The sequence below is a fragment of the Papilio machaon genome, chromosome 27, assembly GCF_912999745.1.
Source record: "Papilio machaon chromosome 27, ilPapMach1.1, whole genome shotgun sequence".
Classification (NCBI taxonomy): Eukaryota; Metazoa; Arthropoda; class Insecta; order Lepidoptera; family Papilionidae; genus Papilio; species Papilio machaon.
In genome coordinates, this window is record NC_060012.1 from 2,654,508 (window position 1) to 2,675,636 (window position 21,129).

Sequence of the window (21,129 nt, forward strand, 5' to 3'; positions counted from 1 at the left end):
ATGCGACAGTCATTAACCGCACGATGCCTGCTGAATAACTGTTACTTAACCACTCCATGGATGTTACGTACTTCCTGTTAAAACTAGTTAGTATGTACGTTTAATGAACTCATTACTCTTTATATATATTATTTTCCATGGTCGTAAAATACGTTTAGTATATAAACTTCTTGGGTATATTTTCTAAAAATTTATAGTTTACCAGCCGCATTGCATAGTTAATAAGAGATTCACTGTAAATTTAATATGAGAAAACCTCACTAAGGGATTGATTTTAACATTAGTTCTGAGCGCGATGTAGAGTTAAGTAAGTTTAGATACATTTATATATAATAAAAAAAATTTGAGAGGTGTCAAGGGACACCCGGATAGAACGAAGTTCCTTTCGATTAATTAGTGAAGGAACCAATGTTTATTCTATGAATAAAAAACTTAAGTCTTCACAAGATGTACATTTTATTTCTATGAATTTTCGTTATATATAGTCACGTCGTTGCCATGGTGAAGTAGCGCTCATTCGTCGTTAACATACTTACTATAGCAAAAAGTGTCGTGACAACTTTTCGTAAGAATTTTTTCCGTCTAGCCCCCTTTCACAACGTGCGATAAGGAACTTCGTTCCAATAAATCTGCCAACCGTACACTGATCTCAAATCTGTCGATACTATCTACTTGAATCAATTCGTGCATACAATTTACAATAGTTTCGGTAGCTTGAGTAACATTCGGCTACTTTGTATATTAAATCGTCATATAATTAAATATGACATTTATATTTACAACTTCGGAACATATAATTATAATTTTCCTGTGTGAGAATTTACGTTTTAATAATAATTACTTATAATTATAAGTAATTACGTTCCAATAACTCGTTTTGAAATCCCGGGAACAGTCTAGTTGTCCCTTGTAACTAGACTCTTTAACTAGTCCTATTAAATTTTATTGCTACAAATGATGTCTAATAAATTATTTTCCTATACTTAATATTGCTTTTCTAAAACATTCAATGGAGTTGTTTAATTAAAAAAATATAAGATACTAATTATGATATGGTAACACAAAGTGTGACTTTTTTTTAATTTTTAATTAAGTACCTACTTTGATGTCTTTTTGATGATGTGGAAATTTTATTATATTCACTTAATTAGGGTCTTTGATGTTTTTTTACTGATAAAATATTATAAGTACTTGTTATTTTGTCGTAAAATCTCTTTATTTATTCTCAACTAACATTTACCCCCGACTTCGTCCGCGCGGAATAAAAAAATGCACACAAGATAAAAAAGTTCCTATGTCCGTTTCCTGATTCACAGCTACCTGCCCACCAATTTTCAGTCAAATTGATTCAACCGTTCTTGAGTTATAAATACTGTAACTAACACGACTTTCTTTTATATATATAGATAGATAGATAAGATGAAATGCCAACAGCACAAAAAATAATCTTACTAATAATACTAGCTGTCGCCCGCGACTCCGTCCGCGCGCCGTTAAAAAAAAAATGAAAAATAGATGTTGGCCGATTCTTAGACCTACTGAATATGCTCACAAAATTTCATGAGAATCGGTCAAGCCGTTTCGGAGGAGTACGGTGACGAAAACTGTGACACGAGAATTTTATATATTAGATAAATGCGAATGTATACATGGATGGGTGGATGGATGTTTGCTAATAGGTATCTCCAGAACGACGAAATGGATCTCTATGAAATTTTATATAGATGTAGAACACAGTCTGTTAAAACACATAGGCTACCTATGATCCCGGAAATGTGTACGGTTCCCGCAGGATATATTTGATTTACATATTTACTCTACAAATCTGCAACGGTTCATCTTATTGAAATTTGGCACAGATATAGAAAATAGTCTCTAGTAACACATGAGATTTTATTCACCCTTTTAATTTAATGAAGTCATGGACAAATGCTAGTAAAAAAAATTACATTTATATGAATTGACATCTTTCTTTTTTCAAGTTGTTTTTAGGGCAATAGAGGTTAAAATGGAGTAGATTACATATATATGTTTCCTCGATAGCCGCGGGAGAAGTAAATTAATATTCAAAGTCGTAAATAAATTGTTGAAGTCAAGGTAAAAATGATTAAGTTAAATGTTTTTGTCTTTTTTATTATTTTTAACTAAAATTACAACGTTTTCGCAACTGACTTTAGCGAATGTAATAAGATAAAAGTTGTTAAAATAATTACAGTAATTGATTGTAACAGAAACAAGTTTACATTACGACCTTTTGAAATACTGCTTTGAGGAATAATTATATTTTTTGACGTTAAAATGTTGCACTTAAGTAAAATATTGTAATTGTTTACCTATATAACTAAAGTAAAATAGGTTTGGTATTTATTGTTGAAAATAAATAATAATAATCTTTTTTACTCGACTGATATTTAAACTAATTTCGTAAATCGCTTGATAATGCAATATTATAGGTAATGACGTGATGCTGATCTGATGATGGAACTGGAAGGTATCCACAGGATCTTCTCAGTGAGCGTCACAACCTCATCGCTTTTAGACTCGGTTTTAATCATTTTGACGTTTTTTTTTTAATTTCAGTTCTTTTTATTAACAAGAACATAATTTGTTAAATCCACTATCAGTGACCTTTTTTACTGTCATTCGATTCATATTTTCCCTCGAGTGTCATGTTGGGTTTTTTATTTTTTAAATTAACAAATATTGTTCGGCTGTCGAAATTTGGCGCTACAAGCGATGGACTGGCGGGGGGAGGCACAGGACAGTCGACTCTGGAGATCTCTTGTGTCGGAGACCAAGAAAAGAAGACTTTGGGTCGCTAAGCGGCGTAAATAAGTGGAAATTTGGAGCTGCTGAAATGGCAACGCATCTCCAGTTTCTCTGATGCTGTGGATGACCACGTTCGCCCTTTGTCTTATAAAAAAACACACAGACTTCAACAGTTCGAACATAAAAGCGTTAGTTAATTAATAAAACTTGCATACTATTTCAAGCTTATAAAACAACGTAGTATAAACAAACACATCGTTTAAAATAAACAAAATACAGGTTTAACGGCAAAAGAAATTCTCGTCTGTTAACGGGCATTGTTAAAAAAGGCGCTTTAACTTCTAAAAAAGGCAATAGCGAGCTTCGAGTTTGTTCTCGTGTGCAATCAAAAAGTTCATGATAATATTATTGTTGAGTTTTGATTCCGTACATTTTCGTATAGTGATTTAGAATGAAACTTAAACTTGTGAAGATTTTTGTTTAATTTCTTAATTTGCAAACTGGTATACGAAATTGTTTGCAGTATTGTTGTTTTATTTAATGTAGTATTAATTGTTTCCTTTATCTTATTTTTTTTTATAAGACATTAGACATCGACGCCCATGGACATCTGCAATACCAGAGGAATCGCAAATGCGTTGCCGGCCCTTGCCTATTATAAACTAGCTTTTACCCGCGACTCTGTCCGCGCGGAATAAAAAAATGCACACAATATTAAAAAAGTTCCTATGTCCGTCTCCTAGTTCTAAGCTACCTCCCCATCAATTTTCAGCTAAATCAGTTCGACCGATCTTGAGTTATAAATAGTGTAACTAACACGACTTTCTTTTATATATATAGATGCCAACGTTTGGATGTATGTATGGATGTTAGCGTATCTCTGGAACGTCTCAATGGATCTTAATGAACTTTGTTCTTTGTTGTAGAACTATGTTCTACATCTCTGTCAAGTTCATAAGTTCTGGAAGAACACCTAAGCTACTTATTATGTTTTTTTTTAAATAACGTGCGTTATTATTTGTAACTAAATAGAAGTCACATTTAGCAAATTTCCACACGTTCACTGCCATTACAATTGTAGGTACCGAAGACGGGCGAGTAGGTAGCATTCAGTCTTAAACTGATAAGTGTAATGTTGCATACAAGCATTATATACGAGTAGAATTGATGTCATAACAAACAAGTAGAGACCACCCATTAAATGATGACTGGCATTCCTGGTATACACTGATATTGACGATACTTTACTTATTATTGTTACAAGTTGTAAAGATTTCCTACTAACGAAACAGGTGTTCAAAAACATTTTGTCTCTCTTCATCTCTGTATTTGATACAGATTTAATGTAATAGGATGAACATGCGATTTAGAGAATAAAGTATTGTACACATGTAATGTACACGACATGACAGTATTGTACACATGTTTAGAATGAATAGGCATCTACAAAGCTAGCGCGTACCATCTTTAGACCACATCATCACCTCATCGGGTGAGATCGTGGTCAAGTGCTAACTTTTCCAATATATAAAAACACACATTTTTAAAATTACAACAAAATGTTTATAAAGAATTAAAACCAATTGTCTGTCATCTCAAATTTTCGTCTATTGTTTTTTTTTGTTTTTCACAAACACATCGTGCGTCTCAAATTCGATTCCGTGATACGACAATAAGGAAACCGTATTTAATAGCCCAATCAAAAATTTCTTTTTGTTTCTATGGTATTTATTAAGCATTTTGTTCTGGTGTTTATTGTGGAATGAACGTAACTTGCAATTATGTTTTTTAAACGCTAATTCATTTTTTTTAACATCTAAAAAAGGTCTATTCTTCCGATGTTATTAGATTTAAATGTGTTTAAGTAACTAAAAATGTAAAAAAATTATATGAAAACGTAATCATCTCAAAACTTCTCTCCATCCGCTTCTCGAAACCAAAATTGCACCTATTTACTCAAGAACATTAGAGGTCTCTTTTTATTGGTCACATGCTACTGTAACCGAATTAGTAAAAGAACCTCCGTCTATTGTATTATATTTGAACGTACGGGTCTAACTAAAGTGGTTAATGTTACGTAAGTTTTTTAGTGAAGGTCAACAAACCGGAGTGCGAGCGAGATGCCCTTATCAATTATTGATAGAAGCAAGAGCTGCGGTGTTATACAGGATGTTTTTCTTTTATTTTATGCATATTGATAGTACTAATATTTTCTATTACCTACACTGCACTGCGCATGTTTCACGATGTTTTCTTAAAGTCGGATAAATGTACATATGAAATTCTAAAATCCGTACATTTCGAGGTTCGAACCAGTGTATGTAGATTTCGTTCCAGTTCGGACAAACGTTTAATAACTGCGCTGCCAATGCTTTCCACACATACAAATGTCACTGCGGTCCAAATCTACTGTTAAACTTTCTGAACACCCTGTATCACATTCACGAGATGTGAAACGGTCTATATCCGCGCGACGCACCTGCTCTGACGCACCAATCACCGCCCTCTGTTTATATTGGAACCTATTTTATTTTCACATTACCTTTTGCTTGTACCGAGACTACATGGCCATGTTCTCACTTTAATGCGCCTATCCAAACTGTCCGCCATAGATTGATAAATTAAATACATTTAAGAGCGGAAATTTAAATTGATTTAACTATAATACAAGAATCCACAAAGATTTTCTTTATTTTTAATAACCATTGTTAAGCTTTACATCCATGCTACTAAATAATGAAGGCACTGCAATTCTTTGAAACAGTCAATTGTAGATGAATTTGGAATCCAGTGATTTTTACAACTGGTCGCGCACATTCCTATTTGAAATAGATATTCCTTTTTTTAATTTCGTTTTCTAATTTAACTTACTTCTGATTTTAATCTTGATCTTTAGTAGATTAGATTAGATTAGATAACGATCAGTAAGTTACATCAACTTTAATCCCCATTAGATCTCTAATTATAGTGTTAATTGCGTCGGGTAATTTAATAGTGTAAGCATTATGTTAAAATATCAGGTTAAAATGTAGTTTAAAGGTTGTATGCTTCTTTCCTTTGTTTCTTAACCATTGGATATATTTTGATATGATTTTGTATGGATGCTCTAATAACGTAAGAGAAGGTTTGTTCTCGAAAAACATCTAAAAAATAAAATCCTTACTATATATAATTTTATAATTGCGAAAGGAACTCTGTCTGTCTGTCTGTCGCTCTTGCACACTAAAACTGCTGAACCGATTTAAATGAAATTTGGTACATAGATAGTTCAGAGCCTGAGAAAGGACATAGGCTAACGAAACGGATTTTTAACACGAAAAAGGGGTTGAAAGTGGGAGTGAAAATTTGTATGGAAGTATCGTCATTTTTACAGTTAGTAGCTTGAAGCTTTAGACTGTTAATTTGATGTAATAAATATGACATTCAAAGTTTGTAAAAGTTTTACTGTCAAGGGTGCAAAATAACAATAGGGAATAAGGGATGAAAGTTTTTATGGAAATATATAAAGTTTATTTAAATGTTTTGTAGGTTTAATATGTTTTTTTTGTAATGTTTTATAAGATTAAGTAAAATAATTAAAAATCCTATCAGAAGACAGTTATTTCACGCGGATAAAGTCGTAGGCACAGCCAGTACAATATAAAAAATTATAAAGTTTAATTGTCCTCGAAGCGTTTCTTAATAACCCGACAAAATATGGTGACTCTGTAAAATAAAATTGAATTATATATATTTTTAATCAGTTTTTGTTTTACTCGTATCATTGCAATGCATGATGTACAGCTGGTAATAAATATTTATTCGAATTAAAAAAAAAGCAATCAGCATACCACAAAGGTTTAATAGGAACTTTGTTATGCAAATCGTTTGATTTAAATTCCATTAAGCTTGCATTTTTTATATTCACATGTTCGCTGTTTGTTATGTTATGTTTGTTTTTTATATTTAACTATTTAATTCGTAAGAATTTTGGCTTATTAAATCCATCACAAGAATTGTGATATTATTATCGTGGGTTTCTCAATTGAAAAAAATAAGCCAATATTTTTTAACTATGAACATACTCTTGTCTTTAATAGTGATTAACTGCTTCTATTTTTATTCATCATCCTCAGCTCACTATACGTCCCGACTGAGGGGCTCGGAGCCTACCCCAAGTTAGGCGTGACTATGCCATAGTCAACCTCGCTGGCCAAATCCGGGTTGGTTGACTTCTCAGATATGTGCAGGTTGCATTACTGTTTTTTTTCTTCACCGAAAGAACGTCGGATAAATGTATATATGTAAATCTAAAATCGAAAAACACTTTGGTACATGGCAGGATTCGAACCCAGGACCTGCAGATTGCAAGTCAAGTGCTTAACCCCTGAGCCACCGACGTTCTATTTTTATTATCTTACTAATATTATAGCTGCGAATGTTTGGATGGACGTTTACTTGACGGGAAATTTGGTACATATTCTGGAAGAACGTTTTTTTTTTAATTACGTGCGGGCGGAGTTACGGGCGACAACCAGTATTTTATAGAAAGGAAATTGTAAGTACCTAACCGCATTCGAAGATTTAATAACTACCGCAATAACATTTATAGCTTTTCTACTCAAGTTTTATCAAGTAATCTGAGAAGCTAACTCGGAATGCGACCACACTGACCTCTGGCGGAGTGGCGATAAGACTTAAGTTGTATATATGTCTTACCACTAAGCCTGTAGGCTAGGTAAGATTTCCCAGTTAATATTGCTATATTGTTTTGCGAGACTTACCGTGGGCTTCTGATCTCCGTTTAAAACATATTGTTAACTATGTTTTGTCAAAGATCATGACAGGAATGACGATACGTTTTATACAAATATTTTAATCTCAGAAACCCACTGTTACTACCTTACTAAGAGACGTTTGTTTATTACTCGACTGAAAAACAAAGTAATTTCGCGTGTAAGTTTGTTTTTATGTATGTGGGTTTCTATGTATGTAAATTTTATTGTTACGGTCTAGAGGCTAAACTAATAAACTGATTTTGACTAGTGAGGTGTCATACGCTTCGTCTTCTTCTCAGGATATATCAAATCGGCACAAAATACATGTGGAAGAAGGAAGTAAAATTCTAAGTTAGTCGAGTTCGAATCATACGATTGATACTTTTTTTTAATGATTGCGCTATCTCATTCATTAGAGCCTTGGCCAGATGGTTTATTTTTTTAAATAAGTATAGATAATTATTGTAATAATAGGAAAATAAGCTCTATGAAATTTAAGAATATTTTTTTACTTTCTGAAAACATTCACTGATATATTCTGCGTCACATAGTAATCACTGAGGTTGTCCATTAGTTTAGATTTATGAGAGTTGTCGCCCGCGACTCCTACTTCGCGGTATTAAAAAACAAACTTTATAAGTATCCTATATGTTCATCCATACTATGTTCTACATCTGTGCCAAATTTCATCAAGATCCGTGCAGCCATTCCTGAGATACCTTCAAACAAACATCCATCCATTCATTTAAACATTCGCACTTATATTAGTAAAATCTACAAACGACATTTAAAATGATCATTAAACGTTTCCGAGTGCGATAGTTAAACTGGAATTTCAAAATTGCGTGTAGTAAAAGGATCGCTGTATATCCTACATTCTATTGGAAGCCTGAGGAATGTCGGTCAGGTAAACAAAAGTCAGCTTCATTCGTAAACAGGACAGTTACTTCTAACAATTCCACCTATATTTTTTATATTCATATTTACCTATATTTTTATAGGTTAGTCGACATCACTGGAGACCGAAGAGCTGGCAGCTACCTCGGACAAAGAATTAGTCTAGCCATTCAAAGGGGGTATATGCTGCCAGTATCTTCGGAACCTTGCCTAAAGGGACACCTTTTAATGACATATTTTAGTTTTTATGTATTATATTTAATCTGATATTTTAATTTTCTATGTATACCTATATAATATTTGTAGTTATAAGTAGGCTATGTGATATTTCTTTTTATAGAATATAACTTAACATAGATTATTCTTAACTTATTAAACATGGACAAAAATAAAAAGAAAAATGTAGAAGCAGAATAGTTAAGGTATTTTACATATTTACTAGAAACTAAAATGAAAGCAAAAAAAACGACGGGTTTGAGTAACCAAAAACAGTATAATTTTAATGATTCGTTAACTATAGTATCTACTATAGTTAACAAATTAATATTGGTTATTGGTCCTTTCGAAGTTGTTATATAGTCGAACCAGGATAAACGAGAGTTCAAAAGACCACGAGATTTTTTTCGCTACTGGAGGTCGCCCGTTGAAATCGGACAATGACTCTCGCGTACACTGAAACACGTGTACAAAAATAATTGTTTTTTTAAGCAAATCAAAAAGATTACAATTTGTTATTAATCAGGTCTTTTAGTAGTGGCAAGACAAAAAATCCTTGATTGTTAGTAATACAAATTACAAACAACAAAACAAGTCATAAACTTGTCGTACTGATTGTAAAGTAATTCAATAAAATTAATTTATATCACTCGGATATTAAAATAAAATTAAGTAGTGATCAAGTCTCGTTTAAAATATTTATATACAGTTAACTTTTGAGATGAAATCTTGAGTCATTTTATTGAGGAAACGACGCAGACATTAAAAACATCCTGAGACCCATAAATATTGGTTAAATTAATATCAAGATGAACCGCTATCAGGATTCTGTATTATTAATGATGTATGATTTCCGGATTTGAAGGTAAACCTTTACAAATGTTATAAAGAAAAAATATTTGATTATTTGCACTGAATATGCTGTGAATCTATGGAACAAATGTGATTTTTTTTTAATTATTACACCCGGTTGACATAGTCTATATTTATTTCTAGAGTTTTTCAACGGCTAGATTTTAAAAAAGAGTTTTTTTTATGTATTTGGAAGTTAATATATTTGTACCTGTTACGCGCCGCAATATCAGATCAAAGGTAATGTCTAAAGATCTTCTCTCTGTCTGTATTCTCAACTATAATATGACAGTGCAAACAAAAATTCTAAACCTGATAAAAAAACAAAAATTATATTTTAAATTACCTAAATCATATTTTTTCAATGAGTACTCTACAATGAATAGAAGGCAAACGTGTTGTTAGTACAATAGAGAATTCCTAGCTCAAGTACTGATAGAAATATCGCACGCGAACGGGAGATTTGGATCTGTTCCAAGACTAAAAATGGCCAAGCCCTTTGTAAATTAAGAAATTCGATTCCAAAACCTTAATTGCACAAAGTCTATATTCCTTTATCGGTAAAACAAACGATTCGACATCGTAAAATGTTATTTAAGCTCATTAAGATAAGGTACATATTTATTTAATTTAAAATGGCATGACACGAGATTGGTAGAAATGTGGACATTAAAATAAAATTAAAACTTTAATGTTAGCAGATGTATTCTAAATAAAGATTAAATTAGCTCCTGAACTACGAACTCTATCTTACTAATATTATAAATGCGAATGTTTAGATGGATGGATGTTTGTTTGAAGGTATATCCGGAACGGCACAACGGATCTTGATGAAATTCGGCACAGATCTAGAACATAGTTTGGAAGAACACATAGGCTACTTATTACGCGCGGACAGAGTCGCGGGAGACAGCTAGTGATTCATAAATAAAGATATTAAATTCAAATAAAACTGTTTTTAGTAATCGGGATTTAGAATGACAAAATTTGATGAATTGCCAAATACAATTCTGTCGAATATTGGCAAACATTGGCGAAATTTACAAATACTAGCAAACATTATCGAATACTGAATCTACAAAAGATGTTGTTTGGCACATGCTTAATCGTGTATTTGAATGGATCATGCGTAAAAAAGTGTTATAAAATTTAAGAGCAATATTTTAATATTACTATTAAACGTAAAGGTATTGACCGAATTGAGCGGATCAATAGATTTAGTAAGAACGACCAAATTATGATAATGAGGCTAGTATTAAAATACTCCAACAAACTTCTTTGAGGCATTTTAAATTCGTATTTGAATTTTATTACATTTAAAGTATACATTTGTCCCTGTTTATTAGTTTTAAATGAAGTTATCCAGCAACTGTTTATTTCAATAAAACTTGTTGCCACTTAATGACTATGTGTTTTATTGCTGCTTCTAATGCAACTGTACAAAAATACTGTTATCTCTTTTCTTCAAAGGGGTTTACAGATATGGTTATAAGTTTTTGTTCAAGTTTTTAGCAGTGGACTTATCCACTCATGACAACTTGGCAACTTAAGGTTTGGTAATATATATTACAATATTCCATGCAGTGTCATAGAATGTAGTATTGTCTTGTCTTGATTAATGGGCCAATTTTAAATAAGGTAATTTGGTCAACTAAACATATTTTCAAATTGATTCCAATTTTTATGTCATACTAATTGTAGGACCCTTTGGTCCCTAAAGATTATTTAGATCAGACACTGGCTCACCACTACCACACTGGAGCGCAGGCGCACGTCCGCTTCGTACCGCGTTCGTCACTCAACTACTCTCGTATATTGACATTGACAGCTGTCCTTTCCACTGTGGTATATCGATGGTTTTCTGACGCAACCTCGTAACTCGATTTTTGACGATTTTGAGATTTAATCGGAAAATTAATCAATAAATATAGCCGCATAGATCTGTAAAGTTATAAATAAAAATATTCATTCAATTTTTTTTTATTTAAAAAAATACAATCTCGTATCTCAGTTCAAAAAAATGTGTCAAGCGCAACCTCGTATCTTGAAATACAAGATGGCGCATTTATAAACAAGTTCTCTCTTTTTCTCCTATTAACAGTAGAAGCGTTGCTGGAGTTCTTCCGCCACTTCTTCTCCCAGCGCTAACGCTTTCCGAAGTGGTAGTAATGTTAGCTGTATTAATAATAGCAATCAGATAATAGCAACCGATCACGCCGAGGTTCGGCCCTCTCGGGCACCCTTGAATCGGAATGCTAAACGCGTAATGAGTGACAGCCCAAGCCGAGGTCCCCTCTCGGGGGCCCTTGCGCCCAGTCACTCCATGGAGCGTCCACCGAAGCGACCTAAGAGCTCGGTGACCTCCCAATCCGGTAATAATAACGAAGTAACAGCCCGAGCCGAGGCTCCTGAGGGAGCCCTCGAGCCCAGTTACTCATAAACGAGGTTTAGGCTAAACGCCATCAGCACCCGGCCACCTCAAGCCCGGTGAAGCTGTAAATGCCTCTTCAAGGCAAACAGTGACGACTCAGTCACAAAAAAAAACAAGTTCTTTCTCAGCAATGTTATTTGGTCCAATTTTATTAATAAAAACTTTATTATTACTTTAAATATCTCAGTAAATTGAATTATTATTCAAAGTGAATAAACAATAGTTAAAAAACACATTTTTTATTATAGTGAAAAAAAGTATCAAAGTAAGTAAAAAAAAATTAAACAATTATCAATTTTAACCTATCACTGGCATGAAATTAAAAAAAATAATTTGTTATTTTTTAGAGTTAAATAATATATCATCCGAAGAGCCAAATTCAACAAACGAAAAAACAATATCAGATAAAGATCGAAATAATAATGAAAGTAAAAATCACGAAGTAGTAATGGTGCTTGATGAAACTACTGGACTTTTAATTCCTCTTTCACTGTAGATGTCCAAGCTGTGCAAATGATCTGTTCTTAAAATAAAATAATTTCTCCTTATTTGAAAAAGATATTACGCAATCACGTATGTTACGTTTTTTTCTCTGCGACAAACACGTATCTCAGAAAATAAAAGAAAAAATAATGATTAAATTTTTTTAATACTATATTTAACTCAAAAATTTGTCAAAAGATTGAATATTTTTAAAATTAGAAAAAAAAATTGTTAAAAAAAATTAAAAATTTCATTATAAAACGTTTTTTGTCTTTCCTGAAAAGTAGTGATTTCTGAGATACGAGGTTGCGTCAGAAAACCATCGATATGAGACAGTGTATTGTATCTATTGCATAGATACAAACACTACACTAATTATACTAATATTATAAATGCATCACAACGGATCTTGAATAAATTTGACACAGATGTAGAACATAGTTTGGAAGAATACATAGGTTACTTTTAAGGTTTTTTATCTAATACCGCGCGGACAGAATTGCGGGTGACAGCTAGTATTTAATGAAATCATAGACGTGCCATCAAATAATTATGATTTTGTCATTATCGGGAACATTTTATTATGTACGGATCACTTGCGTTGGCTCTTCATATTCTAACTACCTTACTATTTTTGGACCGAAGTTCCTTATTTGGTGCATGTTTGTTTCTGTGATTGTGACTAAAATATCGTGTCCTGTACCATTGTTTCGCTATCCCTACTCTTGGATCTAGGCTACATTTTCTTTAAGTGCAATAAAACAGTAGTTATAGACTAAATAAATTAGGAGTACATCAATGCATTTTAGATAGACTGAAACATTTCTATTTCTATATTTATTAATAGAATAAATTCAGTTGTGCTCTATCCGTTTGTGAATTTAATTCAATACATTATAAATTATTCAACAATATTGAAGCTAGGAAGCTGTTTCCACACGTATCTATATAGATTGATTTAAACGACTCGACTATTTAGGACTCAGTATATGTTGGATTCAATTTAGAATAATAAATCTATTCTCGATCTTGCTATCTTTTCTTCAAAGTAAATATCAACTGCAATATTGTCTTTAATTCCTTTAGTTCCTTTCCATTTAGTTCTTTTGTTTATTTACTATATGTTTTCACTCGAAATACTTGTAGACTGTCATCCTTTTCGTTTCGTTTAAAAAAAGAGAGACAAAATATTTTTTTATACAATTCTTTCGGCAATTATTAGTTGGTTGGCTTTAGTTCTTTTGGTGTAACAATATTTTTATCTAAACTATGACGAAATCCTGGTATTTCTCCTATTGAATGAATCCCACCATATTAATATATAAACAAATTAGCTGTCACCCGCGACTAGTCCGCGTGGAATTAAAAAAACTTAAAAAGTAGCCACACTATGTTTTACATCTGTGCCAAATTTCATCAAGATCCGTTCAGCGGTTCCGGAGATACCTTCAAACAAACATCCATCTAAACATTCGTATTTATAAAATTAGTAAAATTAGTAAGGTAAGTAGCACACCTTTGCATGCCTGAAACTGCTAAAAAACGAATCCAAAAATAAATTGATTTCCGAAAAAATAAAAACTCAATAAACAAAGCTAAAAACGTTCTGCATTGACTATTACCTTCTGAGTGTTTCAAATGGACCGAGTCTCCCCCTATCAAAACAAATTAAACTGAATCCAGGAATCAATTAAACGCATTAGACCGGTCTCAGAGAGGAACCTGCAAATCGTAACAAATCGCTGGCGAATGCAATTCCAACTGATCATTATTTGCAGCTGCGACTAGAGCGGACGTTTTCTTCTTCGATTGAAGTAAATCAACTTTTATGTGATGTTAGAACGATGAAGTATGTTTTTATCTTTTATTAGTTTGTGTTTTAGATAACCTTAAATTGAATTATTGCTATTAAGGTCTAGATAAAAATGGAAAACACTATTATAACATTATTTCTACATAAGTAATATTTGTATTTTTGTCCCTCATACATTTCTAAATCAATGAACAGATTTTGATGAAACTCTGGCAGGATGTTCTAATGGCACTATAGAAGGTTTATGCCTTAAAAATATATATAAAATTTCAAATGAGGCTGAACCAATAACAAATCTTATTCTTACTATTTTTATAAATGCGAAAGTTTAGATGGACGAATGAATGGATGTTTGTTTGAAGGTATCTCCGAAACGGCTCAAAGGATATCGATAAAATTTGGCACAGATGTAGAACATAGCCTAGAAGAACACATAGGCTACGTATTACATTTTGTATAATTCCGCGCGGACTGAGTCGCGGGCGACAGCTAGTAACGATTAAACATAGCTTAGAGATAGTGTGTAAAAAGAACGTTTATTACAATAAACGGATTTCTTTTGAAGAAATAGAAATCTAGATTTATTTAGTATTTAAAGCTTAACCTGTAAACTGCGTAAAGCACCATTTAGTTACGCGTATTGTGGCTTCAGGAGTTGAATGTGCTCACAGTCTTAGAAATGTTCCGAGCCATTTGTCTTGCGTAATGCGCTTACTCTATGTAAGTCCTTTGCTAGACTGTACGACATTTGGTTTATAACGGTGTAAAGTGACGCCTCTAACGTTTCCTGCATTTCCAGCTATGGTTCAGAATTCTAGAATATTATATGGAATTTCTACGCTTTGTTGCAAATGAGCCTTGAGAAGCTAAGTGTTGCACTATATTATAATAATGAAAAATGTGAAAATGTTGAAATTAATGTAGAAGGTATAACAGCAATCGAGATAGTTATGCTGAAGAAATTGATGCATGTTGAAAGGCTGATTGTTCTAAAAATAACACTTGTTAGGGAACGTCCTAAATATAGTAAAATTGACACTAAAATGATAGTAGTAGTATTCGATGAGTATGTAAGAGTGAATGTAGTTTTAAAAGGCGAGAGAGATATGCATATGAATTCATAATCTCTTTATTTCTTATTCGGTTTAATGGATTGTAAAATAATTATGTCAACTAGATTTGGAGTTATACAAACTGTGTGAAGAAGTGCTAATAGATTATGTTAGAATTATTTTTTAGACTCGCAAAGGTGAATAGTATCCTTGATTTTTTATTAAAACGTATAAACGACGAGCCGTATAATTTAATTGAAGGTATCCGCCGTAGCTTAACTAAAATTAGCTCGAACTATTCCAAGAATCTTCGAGGAGGTCGGCGGAGGATTATGCCGGCTCCCTGCTTCTGTTAAGTCAGTAATGTGCTACATACGGACTGTCGGTTTGAAGAGTATTTGAATCATATTTTAACATATTTAATTTTATTGTAATTTTATAAATATAGATTTCCATTCATTAAAGAAAAGTTTTTTTTTTTTTTTTGCAGCAATTTAGCAAAAATTTGCCACCTGTTTCGAAGTCAGTGATTGCTTTAACATAGCTGCAGGTCCTGGGTTCGGATCTAGTCATATACCAATGTGTTTTTCGATTTTAGATTTACATACGTATGTACATTTATCCGAAGTTCTTACGACGAAGTAAAACATCGTGATGAAACCTGTTCATCATCATCATTATCAACCTGGGTTTGTCCTCTGCTGAATGTAGGCCTTTACATTTGATTGCCATAAAAATTGCGATCGAATGCAGATATATGTGTGAAGTCAACGAACCAGCACTGGGCCAGCTTGGTTGAATACGGCCTAGTCAACTCTAACTTAGGGTAGGTTCCGAGCCCCTTAGTTTAGACATGTAGTGAGCTGATAATCGTGATGATTTTATTGTAATAACCCACTTCCAAGACCCGTTACTTCTTATCGGTTTAATACTACAGAATACAGTTACAACGGAAGTCCTTGATATATCTGTGTCAATTATCCGGTTATGAATAATTTAATCTGTGAATTTAATATCAACTATATTCAAGGATAAAATGCTATTCATGTCGACCTATTGACAGTTTTTGATTACATTTGTGTATTTTTTGTGGAAGTAAATTACCAATCTACTGATTTTTCAGCTATTTATGTCAGGAACAAGTTCTATAAATGTTTACTTTGTTGATAAACATATTTTCATCTGCATATTGCATCGGTGTTAGTACCTGAGCTGGAGCTTCTGGCAGCTGAATAGTCTTATTCCTTTAATTATAAATATTATAACGAAATTCAAATTAATGATTCAACCCATTTAATTAAAAAAACTTATTAAGCAGCCTATGTTTTCTTTCAAATTATATCCTACATCTATACCAAATTTCATCAAGATCCGTTGAGTAGTTTTAAGTTTTAAGTTACGGATTCATAGTGTACGGGCGAACATTTAAGACATATTTAAAAAATATCAGAAATTTACAAATAAGACTGATTACGTTCCTAGTTAGTAAAAATGTTAAGAAAAAATGTAATAAAGATTATGATAGGCTATTTCACGTTTGCAAAATTTTTACAGTAGATAAAAAGATTGATTATCTATTAGGATTAGAATACTATTACAAGGACGAATGTAAAATATTAGTAAAAAATAAATATAATACGCGAAGAGAAAGTGACAAAAAATTATTTCAGCCGAAGGTAAAGAATTACTATGGAGAAAGAACGTCTAATTACATGGTACCAAAATTATTTAATAGAATCGTTATGCTAAGACATAGACATGATATAAGCAGAAAATTGTTAAAGTCAAAGCTGAAAGACTTGTTTCTCGATGAAGATAAAGTGTCCTCATCGATAAACAAATCTGTAATAAAGTGAGGTTATGTTTATGTGTTTAATGTTTATCTTAAGTGCATGTTGTTGATTGAATACATTTTTGTAATAACGAGCGCGTCTCGCCGTTAAGCATTACAGCTTGGCGAGATAAAAATCTTTGTTAAATCTTTTGTATGAAAAAAATAAATAAAAAAAAAAGTTCCGGAGATACCTTCTAACAAACATCCATCTAAACTTTCGCGTTTGTAATATTGGTAAGATGTATTTGACTTTGATATTTTTATAAGTGTTATTCAAAATATGAAAAGAAAATTACGTATGTTATTTGATATTCACAGCGTCTACTTTTGAAACAATATCATATCTTGATAGCATTTATGACCACTGAGTTGGCAATCTACCAAAATGCAAAATACTATATATAGTATATACTCGTACATACAAGTTAAACTATGAAACTAAAACATTCAGCTGCATTCAAATGGGTTAGAAGAATATATAAAAACGCTATAGACATATAGGTTCGGTTCCACTACAACAGATTTCTACAACAAAAATAACAAAGTGATTTATTGGTAGTGGAAACGCACAGTTAGCGTCCTGATAAAACGGACATTGTAAGAATGGAACGTAATCTAATTTATTAATTTTTAATTCTTAAGAGGAAACTTAGATGTTTGTAGTTAATTATTCCATTAGTAAATTGTTTTCGTGTAAAATCAAGTAAGTATGCGAATCTCGGAAGCTGTGTGTAGAGATGTAAGGTCTCTGAGTTTAAATTTTATAAACGCATTATAGCTTTTCAGAACGGAGGTCGAGATGTTGAAAACTAGTATTAACAGAGAACTTACGCTTTCAGGAAAACTTTCAGTGTTACTAGAAATTGATAATTAAATAAGTAACTTGTAATAGTTTTAAATTTTCAAAAGTTATTTAATTTTATTAAAAATACTGAAACTTTAAAGAAAACTTTGTAGAGGGAAAGCTAATATGATATTTTCAATTTTGTTACAAAAATTATTTAAGAAATTGAGTAATTTTTTGAAACATTGCTTGGAAATTTTCAACAAATTAATGACATGTTGAATCGTATTAACTAGCTTTCACCCGCGACTCCGTCCGCGTGGAATTAGAAACAAAACTTTATTATGTGTTCTTCCAGACTATGCTCTACATCTGTGCCTTCATCAAGATCTGTTGAGCCGTTCCGGAGATACTTTGAAACAAACATCTACCATCCATCCATCCATCAATCCATCCATCTAAACATTCGCATTTATAATATTATTAATATTAAGATGTGAAAGTTGGGATGAATGTACGAAGGAACGTATGAATGGATGTTTATTAGCAGATAACGTCTTAACGAACCCGGATGAAATTTGGAACAGATATATGTCACATACTGGAATAGTGCATTGGATTTTCTTTAATTTTACGCGGACGAAGTCTCAGGCGACAGCTAGTTATAAATAAGCAGTATTGGAGTAGAAATGTTCATAGATAATAGAGGTTAAGAATTGTTCGAAATTGAATAATAACCAAGTCTTGCACACTTCGGTTAATGACTTCTGTTACCATATACGTTTTTATTGAGTACTTTCAAGTTGCAACCTCACTATGTCAGGTTTAAACTAGATTGTACATACTGTACAATATATAATCCCTTTCAAACTTCCAGTAATAGAACAGTCACTTAAGTCTAATAACTTTAAGATTTATTAGTGACGGTAACTATGTGTAAATCTGGTGAAAATTAGATTTTTCTTTTGACCTCCTCCTTAATTCTTGTAAAATTATAAAGTCTTTTGTAAAATATGATTAACTAAAATTCTCCCTTCGTATTCTTCCCATGAGGTGGATAGACCAGGTCAGAGCCGCAGTAGATGTCCCCTTACATGTGTGTGCGAAAAAAGCAGTAGTCCGGGAAGAGTGGAGGCGTCTAGTCAAACGGGTCACGGCACCTACTTGATGACCACGACCAGTCTGTAAAGACTGAAGCGACTGAGAAGAAGAAGAAATACGAATCTGAGTACGGTAGTGATTTAGTAATCTTAGTTCTTCAAATCATTATTTCCTTTATGACAACGTTTCATTCCTTTTTAAATCCAAAGTTTAAAGCGTATAAAACCTTTATATATAATATTCATAACTTTGAAGCTCAATAAAATGGCACTAGTAATATATTGCCGATTATTGTATATTGTAACTCTTGTACAAGGTTGAAATATTTGAAGATTCCGCCGGCGACGATAAAGGAACGGAACTATGCGAAGTTTTCTCACCATTTCTCCTCCATTCAATGTAATACTGCAGTTGAATGTAAGTAAAAAGGCAAGAAATTCTACCCTACATTGCAGTTCAAGAAGCTACTATAAATTCATAAGACTAAAAATTACGAGGGATTTAATAAAGTGTCAATTTATTTATGAAATGATTAAAAACTAAGCAAACAAAATGATGAAAAAAATTGCTATTAAGTGAAGAAAAAATTATATGAAAGACAAAGGACAAGTAACAAGATTAAATGGAATCAGAAATTCGATCGTACAAACAACACTTGTAATTGTTAATGAATTCTAAGAACTGTATACCTAGCACGAACATTGTGACAATCGCCATCGTATCGTCATTGAAAAATTTTGTATTAAAATGTGTACAGCGCCCCCTATCGGACGTAAAGTACATTAGACATTTCATATTAATTTTGACATAATTGACGATGACGATAGGAAGGCGATTGTTACAAATATTTGTGCTAGGCCCCCTGATTGAACATCATCAACATTGGTCGTTGTCAACAACTCAATAAAACTTAAATCGTATCGAGTTAAATTCGAGAAAGCTTAGTAATCTGGGGTCGAAATACGAATCCTCTTTCATGAAACTATTAAAATACTGCAGAAACCGTCTCTTGCAATAGATCGGAATGATTTATTCATATATCTGTTCTCTACATTTACTTCTAACGACAGGACCTGTCGAGCGCGCTATCGCCTTTGTTAAGTAACAACGGACAATAAGCTCGCAAAGAAATATCTGGGCCGCTGACAGAGGCGCTACTATCACGCTTAGTTGTTTCGCAAAATAAATAAAACCTTCTTAGGCAAATGCCATAAAAGAAAAAAATACAAATGCAATAAAAGAAAAAAATACAAGACAGCTACAATACGACAAAAAATTTGTGACACTTTTTGGACATTGACAGCTAGTGGGCTGTCATAATTTAGTTTGCTCTAAGGCCACCGGGTCAGATATCTCGTTAATCTATACACTTTCATGCTCGTTTTGTGTGTGTAAATTTTTAATTCAATAAACATCCATAAAGACCTTAAGCCAGCCTGCTTTGTGATTGTCATCTTTACCTCACACCCTCTCGAAAATTGGAAGAATTTTGTACAACGACGATTATTGCCAAGTCCATTTCTCTATGGTCAAAGATTCTCATAATACCGTGTGCGAGACATGTTTATGACTTTTAGATGTGCCACTGAATAGCTATGAATTATGGACGACAGTTTAAAAACGAAAATGATTAAAAGTGGTCGAATAGGTAATCAATTTTGAATGTCCATCGTAATGGATTCTATCTCCGATATCTACTATGCAATTCAATTTATGAGTATAATGCATATTAATGAAGAATATTTTGATCCGTTTTTGCTGTTTGGACGAAAATTCGTTGTAAGTACACTAAAGGACTGTTTACACGATAAAAGTTTCTTGCCTGATGCACACATTTAAACTGAAGCAATAAATATCTTGCATAGTCTAAACAAGTGTTCCTTACAATTTTTAAAGGTAAATTATGCGCGTAAAGTGGTATCGTCTAAATGGGTTTGAATACTGTAAAATATTTTAGGTTCCAATTCACGACTTGTAAAGTTTTTGTAGGAAATAAAATTGGTTACAAACCCAAGTGCTATGTTTGTATGATTGAAGGATTCAAAATTTTCAACTAACTGCTAATTTATGCAAAAACTGCAGTATTTGGAATCTTTATTTCCTTATTCTCACCCCATAAAGAAATAAACTATCTTCCTTC

At 32.5% G+C, this 21,129-nt stretch overlaps 1 protein-coding gene across 1 annotated transcript in view; it reads left to right on the top strand.

The window, feature by feature from the left end:
* LOC106707965 (irregular chiasm C-roughest protein) overlaps positions 1-21,129 on the top strand; it is a 67,194-nt gene that overhangs the window by 9,785 nt on the left and 36,280 nt on the right. The gene's annotated exons all lie outside the window — the stretch shown is intronic.